General features: G+C 65.7%; 1 long non-coding RNA gene across 2 annotated transcripts in view; it reads right to left on the reverse strand.

The window, feature by feature from the left end:
• Positions 1-6,973, reverse strand: part of LOC125122412 (uncharacterized) — a 46,441-nt gene extending 39,468 nt beyond the window's left edge. For both annotated transcript variants that reach the window (XR_007133779.1, XR_007133780.1), the window contains exon 1: positions 6,631-6,973. This is a non-coding gene — a long non-coding RNA (uncharacterized LOC125122412). The remainder of the gene's footprint in view (positions 1-6,630) is intronic.
• Between the last annotated feature and the right edge of the window lie 2,878 nt (positions 6,974-9,851).

Below are 9,851 nucleotides of genomic sequence, written 5' to 3' on the forward strand. Positions count from 1 at the left end.
CTGCAGCAGCCCGCACTGCTCCACCCCCAGCCTCTCCCTGCTGGCGCCCCAGGGCCTTCCCAGGGTCAGTGCTGGCTGAGCGCTAAAGGCAGTCCCCACTGGGCAGCCAGGAACACGACCCAGGGCAGCCCACGCTTTGCCTGGCCGGGTCCTGGGCCTCTTGCAGGGCCAGCTGAGAGGCGCAGAGCGGGATCCAGGCTGGAGCAACCAGCGCAAGCCTCTGCTGGTGGGCAGAGGGCAGGACAGCAGCCAAGGCCGGAGTCCCTAAGAAAGCCTCCGGGGCTCCAGGCCCGGCCACCCCAGGGAGCGGAGCACGTCAAAGGCAGGGAGCAGAGCTGCAGCGAGGCTGGAGGCCCCCTGCAATCGGACGTGCAGGCAGCCCAGCGAGGCTGAGTCAGCACAAAGTGCGGGACTGTGGTTACCCTTTACGAAGGTGGCTGCATTCCTGCAACGGGCTGGCCCCGCCTCTGGCCCCGCCCACTGGCTCACTGGCACCGCCCACTCCCCCCACCTCGCTCCTGGCCAACCGCTTCAGGCCCCCTCCCCCCGCCTGGCTCTGGCCCCTAAAATTCCTCCCGTTCCCTCATTTTTCATTTAGGGCATTTTGGGGGGAAATTTGCAATTCAAGCAGTGTTCCCTTTGATTGACTGGGGCTGCAGCAGCTAGAGCATCCGTCCTGCAGGTCAGTCTAATCATCTCACCGGCAGTTTGTTCTTCGGTGCATTTTTCACGTGGGGCGGACAGTTTTAAAAGAGCTTGCTAACGCCTCCGCCCCACGCAGCCGCTCTCACCAGAGCACACCCCGCGCCCCGTTTTGAAAGCCTCCTGAACCTGACAAACCATCAATCACCCCAGCACCACAGGGTCCCTCTTCGGAAGCCGGGTCGCGATGTCTGCGGACCCCTGGTGCCAGGACAGAGACAGACGCCTTGCCCACTACACATAACACACACCAGCACGTCCACGCAGCACGACGGGGCTGCCCCGCCTCCGGACTCTCACCCGACTCCCAGCTGATCTCCTCCAGTGTGGAGGTTTCATTTGGAGCATGGCTGGAGTTTGTGAGCCATAGATAGAAAATGCTAACTAATCTGGCCCTGGCTTGATCAGCTCCACAATTCTCGGACCCACCTGCTTCCACCCGGGGGAACCGGGGGAACCGGGGCCTGACGAATTCCTGGGCTGTTTCCAGGAAACCCAGGAGCCTCCCCAAACCCAGGTCCCCAGGCTGGCGAGCAAGCCCCTGAGCGTGAGGCTGTCCCACTTTCACCCCACCTGGCACCCCCAGGCTCCCTTCCCTCTGCTGGAGGCCCAGCGCCCCCGTGGCAGCATGTCTGGGGTACTGTAGTGTTCAGCAAAAAGCCCCTCTGGGCAGAGCACAGACACCTGTCCAGGCTGCACCCCCCCGCCCCCCGCCACTGAAAGGCCCAAAGATCCCACTGAGAAAAACACCATCCTTTTGGGGGGGGGGGTTCCCTCCTCAGCTCCTGCCCTGGGAAACCAAGAGTTGGAGCTTTGAGAACAGAAAGTCCCAACCTGGCCGGCGTCGCTGGAAGACAGCAAGACCCCTGGGCGGGGGCACACGCCAGAGAAGGGGCTCTGGCTTCCACGGGCAGCTTCCAAGTGGTCCCCTTCTTAACTTGGCTGAGGTCACTCAAGCTAAGAGGCCGCCGCTCTCTCCCTGCAAACTCTCTAGTTCTTCTGCTCAGTCAAACCTAATTCCAAAGCACCAGTGCTTTTGCCTAAACACCACATCCTGCAATCAAGGCTTAATGCGCAGCGGACGGAGCGAGGGGAAGGGAGCTGTGTCTGCGGCTGGCCGCGCCCGGCTGCTTTCCTCCCTGCGGCCGGAGCTGGAATCATCAGGGCAGAAACGACCTTCCCGGCCATGCTGGGCACTGACCCCTCTGGGCCCAGTGGCCGGAGGAGAGTGGTGCCCAAGGACAGTCTTGCTTCCCTGTTGTGGGGCCGGAGGTACCAGAGGTGGGGAGATTCAAAAACCGGGAGGGACCCCAGATCCCCAAGCCCTCCTGGCCCACGGGCCACTTGGAGTCAGGGAACCTGGCTGCCCCCAGGCCTTTCTAGTATTTGGAGGAGGAGGCCTGCCCACCCCCCCGCCCCAACCCCTACCCAAGGGCCAAATTTCTGCCAAAGGTCAGGGTGCAGGAGGGGCCGGGGCATCTGCCGCGGGCCGGGCAGCAGTGCCAGGGATGGCAGGAGAGGCAGAGAAGACACCCACTCTGGAAAAACAGCCCTGAGGGCCATGGAGGCCGTGTCCGGGTCAGGGAGCTGCCTCCCTGGCTGCAGACGCCTGTACTCCGGAGCCAGAAACTGGGGGGACAGCACCCTGCCACAGCAGCCCAGCCCCGTCGGCGGTCCCAGAGCCCTCTGCCCTTTGCTGGCGGGAGACGGCCCCGCACTGCGGAGCCGGACTTCAAAGACCAGAGACAGCATCGGCCCCCGTCACCTGGGCGGTCACGGTCCAGCCAAGGGACCCACTGGCCATCAGCCCAGCAGCATCCTGACTGGGACTAGCTGGTGGCAGGGCAGGAGGGATGGGACCTTGTCTGCACCACGCTGGCCTGACGTCCTTTACAGAACAAAGTGCTTTCAGCTGAAGTCGCTGAAGGCAGGAGAGCTGTGCGGGGCTTGGGGTGGGGGTGTGGGAGGCTGGGGGCCACACAGACCCTAGGAAGGGCTTGGGCCACCCAGCTCTGGCCCTTTGGTTTCTTTTTTTTTTTCTTCGTTTTTTTAACGGCTGCACCTGCAGCATATGGAGGTTCCCGGGCTAGGGGTCAAATTGGAGCTGCAGCCGCCGGCCTGCACCACAGCCACAGCCACGCCAGATCCAAGCCTCATCTGCAAACCTACACCAAAGCTTGAGGCAACGCTGGATCCTTAGCCCACTGAGAGAGGCCAGGGATTGAACCCACATCTTCATGGTTACTAGTCAGGTTCTTAACCCACTGAGCCACAGGGGGAACTCCCCCTTTGGCTTCTTAAGCACCACGGGCACCTGAGGTGCCCTCCAGATGCTGGGCCAGGGTATTTCAGAGGAGGGAGCAGGGACCCCACAGGAGGCTGAGCCACCGCTCTCCTGCCTCTGCCCCTGCCACAGCCTGAGAGCAAAGACTGAGTGCCGGTCCCTCCAAGCGCCCCTCCCACGGGGCCGCACACGTCCCCTCCCTCCCTCCCTCGCACTGGCCCATCCTTTGGGCCACAGACTGCTTTGCCTCTGAGCATTCTCTGCCAGCAAACGTCCCTTTCGCAGGTGGCAACAAGTGACAGCCCAGAACCACACGGCCCTGTCCCCCCCCCCCCCCGCTGAGGCCCCGCACCCCAGCCCCCGCACGCCCCCCAGCGGACCCCATGCCTGCCACAGGCCGCCTTCCCTCTGCCGCAGTCAGCACGTTGAATATTTAATGTCTGATGAGGCTTCCACCTGCTGACACAGGCAAAGTGACAGAACAATACCGGCAGAGGACAAGCCGTCCACTGACGCCCAGGCAGCCTGCCACCCAGGCCTGCCCGCCACCGCTGCCTGTCTGTCTGTCCCCCGGGCGGCCCCGCGGGCCCGCTGCCCCTTCTTCCGGTGAAGGTTCCCAGCCTGAAATACATACTTCTTTACATTCCATAGCTTAGCAGGTCCATATGGGCACATAAAGAAGTATGTCCCCCAAGCAGGTACGTCAACCGGCCCAGTCGTGGCTCGGGGAGGGGCCCCAAGAAGCCTGCACAGAGGCCCGGCTTTTCCACGGATCCCCCCGGGAGCCCTCCTGGTGCTCAGAGCACGCCCCCCACCCCCGCAGCTCCGACCGTCGCCTGGGGTCCTCGGCCCCCTGTCCCTCTGACCTCGGAGCCCCCCACCACACAGCAGGCAGCGCACTCCAGAAAGTCCCAGGAACCCCTCCGACCCCCCCACGCTGGTTTAGTTTTGCATCAGTGACACAAGAAAGGACCCAGGCGGCCACCTCCTTCCTCGCCCCCAGAGGGACGTGCCATTGCCTGCCAGGGACAGGGCCCGAGGCTCCGCCAGAACAAGCCCTCTGCACCTGGGCGCCCCCCACCCCGTGCTGGCCAAGTGCACAGGGGGTGTCAGAGAAGAGACGGCAGCCAGTGCGGACCCCGCCAGGGAGCAGGTGGCCAGACCAGCAGGGAGCCCGGCTCCCCTCTCCGTAGGCACAGACGACCCAGAGGCAGACAGGCCTTACCTGGACAGCGGGGTGCCTTCCAGGGCTGGTCCCAGGCGATGATCTGGCCTCCCAAGAGCCAGCACCCCCCCAGGGCCGGGCTCGCATCCCGTCTTGGAAGATGTGTGTGAGAAGGGCAGTGGCAGGTGGACCCTCCGTCCCCGGAGGGCGGCTGGGAGCTGCTGGGAGGTGGCCCAGGCTGTGGCCAGCTCCCTCGGCGCCTCGGCCTGGCCACAGAGCAGACACCCAGCCCGGTGATGGACTGATGCCGGCTCGGCTTCCCCCTTCGGGCAGCCTCCTCCTCCCTCCCGCAACCCATCACTTCGCCCTTCTCCCCCCACCCTCCACTCCTGGCGCATCACCACCTGAAGCGACGCTTGCGCCAGCGGCGGCTCCCAGGGGCACCCAGGGCGCTGGTCCTCACCTGGCTCTTTGTGGCGTGCACCCAACCTCCGCCGAGCCTGATCAATACCAATTTACAGCCAAACGCAGGGGCCGCCTTCCTGTTAATGAATTTCCCCGGTGCTCACCGCTTCTAATGAACCCGTTAAACAGGGTTTAAGTAAACTTAGCAAGCCGCACACTAAGCACTTTGGAACAGTTTGTTGTATCGATATTTTTCCCACTGTGTTTCAGAATTTCTCCGCAATGGAGACATTAAGGCCCCCCTTGCCCATCACCGGCCACGGCCACCCCAAAGCCAGGAGTTTGAGAACCAGGGAGTCTGAGAACACTCACGGCCCTTGGGGCCAGGACCCCAGGCAGTGGAGCCACTCCAGCCTGAGCTGTGGCTGGGAGGGGACAGGAACCCACGGGGTGTCAGGAGCAGCGTGGGACAGAGGCCTGGCCATGGCCCAGGTGCGGCCTATAGGGGAGGAGGAGGGCCTGGAAGGGGGTGGCCCTGGAAGCTGGACACTCGCTGGGGGTGGGGGCCCAGGCCAGGTGCCGACACGGAGGGTCTGCCCACGGGGCCCGGGTCCTATGTGGCAGGGCGCTGACCCTGGCCTGAGCACAAGGCTCTGGGCCCGAGCAGACTTTGGACTCTCCCTCCGTTGCGACGAGGCCTCCTGGAGTGACCCTGCCTGTCCCCCCTCCTGGGGCAGCCCAGCCAACCCTGCGTGGATGTGCCCAGAGGGGGCGTCCTTTGCCAGCCGGGGCAGGGCGGTGACTGCAGAGCCTGCCCTGTGCAGAAGCATCTGAGCAATTTCTCAAGCCCCTAGGCTTAGCAGCTGCACCAGGCACCTCAAGGCTGGAGTTTACACGAGGTGGGTGATGACACGCGGTAGGGGCTCCAGGGGGCACCCCCCCCCCCCGAAAAGGAAAGAGCCACCAGGCAGAAAGATGCGGAGGAGCAACGTCCCATTTCTGTGCGGCTGCTGCCACTTGTCATTTTCGTGGAACCAAGGATAAAAAAGGGCAACTAAGACAGCTGCCCTGGCCCCCCACTTCTCTTCGCACCCCCCGGAGGGTGGAGGGCGCGCCCTCAAGGGAACCTGCATGCTAATTGGAGTCGGAAGCCTAAGTTTCCCGCTGCCTTCTGATAAATGAGGCTGGGGGGCGTGGCCAAGGCTCGGGCCTGAGGGACCCCCCCCGCCCCCACCCCCAGGCATTCCTCTGGGTGGTGTCCAGGGGAAAGCTGGCTGTCCCGAAGGGCAGGAGAGTCACCCCAGGTCCAGCCAGAGCCCCCACGAGCATATCCATCCACTCAAAAAACGAACCGCAGCCACTTCTCCAAAAGTTTCCTATCTTGATAAAAAGGAGCATCCAGCCACCACCAAGGAGACCCTCCTGGGGGCAGTGAGCCAGTGCCCGGCCCTGTGCCAAGTACAGGGCTCTTTGCCTGTGGAGGTGGCTGTCAGAGACCACCCGGCTGCTCCCCCAGGAGCCCCCAGTCTCCGCCCACTTGCGCCCCCGCTGTGCACGCCCAGCACCAGGACCCTCCCTACCCTGACCTGGGCTGTGAGAGCCGCAAAAGTCCAGAGTCCCCACCTGGGCAGCCTCGCCGCGGCCCCTGCTCCGGGACCCTGTCCCCAGCGCCTCCACGGTTAATGCCGCAAGTTCCAAGGTAAGTTTCACCACATTCCCATCGGCGCTGCGCTTTGTTGCAGCTTAAGCACGCCCTCTCCCCAGCCCTCGCGGCCCCACCCCCGCCCCTGGACCCCTGTGCACGGGGGCGTCTGGAGGCGCCGCTTCTCTGCAAAATGCCCGCATGTCAAAGTTCGCGCATCCCAGTTGGACGCGCCCTCCCGGCCCTGCTGGCTGCTGGCTCTGCAGTTTTCCAAATGCGGACGATGCCACGAGCCAAGAGAAAACTCCAAAGCACCCCCGGCTGGAGCCACGCGGCGCCGGCACCACGGCTCCCACCGCGCCGCGGGCACACCCCCACCGCGACAGCCAGCAAGTTTGCGGGGGTTGTCCGGGCGGGCTGAGCGGGACTCACCGCGGAGCCCCTCCAGCCGGGCTGGCGACAGCGGCCGCGGGCGCAGGGTCGCGGCTCCCGGATACGATGCGCCCCGTGCGGCTCCCAGGGAGATGCTGCAGCCGCGGCAGCGCCATCCACCTTCTCCCCGAGCCAATCGCGAATGCAGGGGTGGGGGAGGCCGGAGCTCCCGAGGCGTCCGCACTTGGGGGGCGGGGGGGAGGGGAAGCAGGAAGAAAGGAGACACCAGGCACCCCCGCTCCGCACCCTTGCCCTTCCCCCAGCCCTCCTGCAGCAGCAAAGACTTAGCAGGGAGGGGATCTTGGAGAGGAGAGAGAGAGGAGGAGAGAGAGGGAGAGAGAGGGAGAGAGAGAGAGAGAGACGGAGAGGGAGGGAGAGGGAGGCCCGGGTGGCAGGCTCTACAGAGTTCAGAAGAGCGACCTTTCAGCCCGCACACCTTGAGCCCGGCCTGCCGGGCTGTGTCTGCAGGTCGCTCCTGCGCCCCGGCCGGGGTCGCCCAAGGCGGAGGTCAGGTGAACAAAAGGGACGCTCCCGCCGGGTGCAGGCTCACACAGGCCACCGGCCGGCTGCCCGCGAGCCCCCGCACCGGCGGGGGGAGGGGGAGGGGAGGGGGAGGGGAGGGCCGACCCGAGGGGCCGGAGCGGGCGCGGCCCCTCGGATCGGGAGCCTCACCTTTGCTGTCCTTATATACGCGGCCAAGCATCCCAAACACGCGCCCGGCCAAGTGGCCCCCTCGGGCTGTGCTCCTTGACCATATTTAGTCAAGCAGGGGAAAAAATAGCCTGTCAGCTGGGCCGCGGCTGGCCGGCCACCGGGAACAGGGTGGGAGCGCCAGCGCCATTGACGGCCGGTCCTGGGCCCCGGGCGGCTGTCCCTGGCCGCTGCCCCTCCCAGCCCCTCCCCACGGGCCTCCCACCGGCTGTTCCTGCCCCGCCGGCCCCCGGCTATTTTTAGCCCAGCCCAGTACAGAGGCGCCTGGCGGCAGCGGGCAACAACCTCTTGGGCCACACAGCCCGCTGGCGGGGGTGCCCCGGGGAGACCCAGGTGGCTCCCAGGACACAGGCAGGAAGCAGGCCTGCCGCCTCCTTCCCATCCTCAGCCTCCAGCAGGCTCCGCCTTGCCCCTTTTCCCAGAATCAGGGCCCCAATCGGGTGGTGAGGGAGCCACCGCGCTTCCAGAAGCTCCCAAGCCAGCCCCGAAATGACGACAGGTCACCTTGGACAGCGGGCCCCGCGGTGTGCTTGCCACACTCCAGCCAGGCCTGCGCCAGGGCGAGCCTGAGAGGGGCGCCCCGTCCTGGGCTCCTACCTGCGAGACGTAGCGGCGTGTGCCGGGCGCAGCCTGCGAGACCAACCTTGCAGGGCTGGGACACAGAGGCGACTGTCCCCCACCACGTGCAAGCTGGGCAGGTCTCCTGGCCTCTCTGGGGTCCCCCGGGACCAGGACAAGGGACTGCAGCAACCTGGGGCGACTGCTTTCCCAAAGGCCAGGTGCAGGGTTCATGCGGGGCGGGGGAGGGGCAGTCAGCAGCCCTGCTCCCAACCAGCACGCAGGCCCTGCTGCCCTGCAAAGCCACCTCACAGCCTCCTTCCCGCCCCCCGCAGGCCCGGCCCCTCCAGGGACACTCAAAGCAGGCTCCCCTCTGCCATCACCCCAAAAGAGCCAGGCCAGGCCCCAGGGCCCAGGGGCCTGGCCTTGGGACCCGGGTGTGGTGGGGACATTCTTTGTGGATGACCCTGGGGTCCAGCCACGCCCCTGCAGGGTAGCCCAGAGCAGGTCAGGGATGGCCTGGGGTGGGAGTGGGGGGCACCGTGGGGGGAGGGTGCTGTGGGACAAGCACAGTGCCAGGAGAGGAGTGGGGGGCCAGGGGAGGCCCTATGGGCAGGCCCTGCTCCCAGGCCCACAGGCCCAGCCGAGGGAGGCGGGAGCCCAGGGAGATTTCAAGCTGCAGGTGCATGCCAGCTGCCCTGCAGCCCACAGTGGGAGAGGCCCTGCACACGCCTCCCAATCCCTGCTCCCCCAGCCCGCCCACCTCCTCCCAGGGCAGCAGGGACCCAGGTGGGACTGCCTGTCCCCGAGGCTGCCCTGTGGTCATGCTCCAGGTGGTGGGGGAGGGGTGAGGAGCAGCCGGGCTCACAGACCAGGTGGGCACAGAACTCTCCTCCCTGGGCAAGGGCTGCTGTGGCGGCCGGTCCCCAGGTCCCCAAGGCCCTGAGGACAAAGCCAGAGGAAGAGCACTCTGTTCATTTACCCGCACCACCTGCAGGTGTTCTGGAAGCTTCTCTGTGGACTGGCTCTTGGTCTTCAAAGCAGCCCTAAGAGGTAGGTACCCTCTAATCCCCACCTTACCGGGGAGGAGCGGGGCTCAGACAGGGAGCTGACTTGCCCAAGGTCACACAGCCTGGGGAGAGCTGGACGGCTGCCTGGGCCCTGCCGCCCTCCAGAGCCCCCTCCCTGGGGCGGGGGAGACAGACCCAGGGTCACCTGCCTTGGCCGCCTCACTGGGAGGAATGGAAGGCGGCCACGGCCCTCCTCAGGCCCTCCTCCTCAGTGTCCTCAGGAAGGTGGCAGGTGACACGGTAGCGTGTCCCATGCAAGGATGGATAAAGCAGCGGCCAGAGAGCCCGAAGGCCTGCCTGCCTCCCTCCCTCATTCACCAGCAGGGGCGTTTCCGTGGAACATTCCACCAAGGCTGGTGCTCACCCCCGAGGCCACTCAGCTCTGCCTGTGGCTGCTGAGACCTCAGAGGGGGGCTGGTGTGGCTGCAGACCCGCATCTTCCATTTGCTGTAATTTAATTAATTTTAGGGGCAGGGACCCCGTGTGAGCGGTGGCTACTGTGTAGGGCAGTGGGAGAGCGGCTGGGGAAAGGAGCGGGATGTGGGGCTCCCAGTGGGGCACAGAGTGGGAGCAGCTTGGAGGACGGAGGCCCTTGTAGGTCAGAGGTCAGGGAGCAGAGGCGCTGCCTCGGGAGAGCATGTGGGCAGAGGGCACCAGGAGGGCAGAGGGCTTCAGGGAGGGTGGCCGGAGGGTGGCCAGAGCATGGCCTACCAGGCAGAGGTGTGGGAACGCTGCAGGGGGCAGGGAGCTGGGGGCGCCACCAGGAGTCCCCGTGAGGCAGGTCCAGCGGGGACAGGCCCACAGGCTGCAGCCAGCTGGTCCACGAGAGTTTGGTCACCAGACCTGCTGAGGTGGTTCCAGAGAAAGAGGGGGCTCCTGGTG

This window comes from Phacochoerus africanus, chromosome 3, assembly GCF_016906955.1.
Source record: "Phacochoerus africanus isolate WHEZ1 chromosome 3, ROS_Pafr_v1, whole genome shotgun sequence".
Taxonomy (NCBI): Eukaryota; Metazoa; Chordata; class Mammalia; order Artiodactyla; family Suidae; genus Phacochoerus; species Phacochoerus africanus.